Source organism: Castor canadensis, chromosome 5, assembly GCF_047511655.1.
Source record: "Castor canadensis chromosome 5, mCasCan1.hap1v2, whole genome shotgun sequence".
NCBI classification, from domain to species: domain Eukaryota; kingdom Metazoa; phylum Chordata; class Mammalia; order Rodentia; family Castoridae; genus Castor; species Castor canadensis.
In genome coordinates this window covers 172,362,258-172,363,221 of record NC_133390.1, presented here as the reverse complement: position 1 = coordinate 172,363,221, position 964 = coordinate 172,362,258, and the positions used below count along the sequence as shown (strand labels likewise).

The following is a 964-nucleotide window of genomic DNA, read 5'->3' as shown; positions in this document are numbered from 1 at the left end:
GCGTGTACACGTGTGCATCTGCACACTCGTGCCCTTAGAATAACCCTAGCACGCAGGCACGGACATTCACCCACTGTATAAGTGAACGCAGAGAAGTAGAGGAACTTAGCCAAGGTCAAGGTGAGGTGGTCTGGATTTGACTCACACAGTCCTGTGTGTTCAGGAGTCTACCTGCGTGGCCGCTGTGCATACACTGGAAGGAGTTTTGAACCACTGAAGGAAGGCCTTAGATAAGCCTTTTACAACCAATGCACCGTGCTCACTTGGGCTGCACGGATGCTAAAACTGGAAGGATACAGGGATTAGCATGGCCCCTGTGCAAGGATGACTCGCAAATTCGTGAAGCATTAAAAAAAAAAATGCACCTTTAATTTGAAATATTTGTGCATCTGGGAATATCTCAAGCCACAGATTCTTCCAATTTCGTGTTTTAGCAAAAGCATCAGCGTCGGACACCTTTAAAAATGCGCCATGTACAGGGACCGCTCAAAAGATGGCTTTGCGATGAGTAATCGCTAATTACAAATAAAACTGCAAAGGAAATGAAGGTGGCTCTTTGAGGAGTCACAGTCCTAGACGAGCGCGGGGTGTGTCCGGAGAAGGACTGGAATTCCACCGGGGGCTTTTCGGCGGGGCTGTGGAGAAAAGGAGCCCCCAGCCTGCATTTCATGTTTGATCAGTCCTCCTGTTGGACCAGCCCCCGGCTGCGCTGTAAAAGCCATTGTCTCAGAACGTACTTAAATTTCAAATGCACGCCTAATAAAACCGAGCCCAGTGCTGGCTAGATTCTCTGCATAACTCAAGGGGTGATTTCATTTCATTCCACCTCTCTGGAGTCCTCCTCCCTGCCCCTAAGCCTGTCTTTTATTCTTTCTGCAATGTGCTCGTGAAATTAGCCCCAAAGATAGACCTCTGAGCTCTGGTCTGGTGTTTAAAGGCCTGAGTTATGGAGAACACACTATGC

The 964-nt window shown here is 48.4% G+C and overlaps 1 non-coding gene across 1 annotated transcript; it reads left to right on the top strand.

Moving 5' to 3' along the window:
* The first annotated feature begins 255 nt into the window (after positions 1-255).
* LOC141423634 (U6 spliceosomal RNA) lies at positions 256-359 on the top strand. Its single transcript, XR_012448475.1, has one exon. It is a non-coding gene; the product is annotated as a U6 spliceosomal RNA (small nuclear RNA).
* Positions 360-964: the final 605 nt, after the last annotated feature.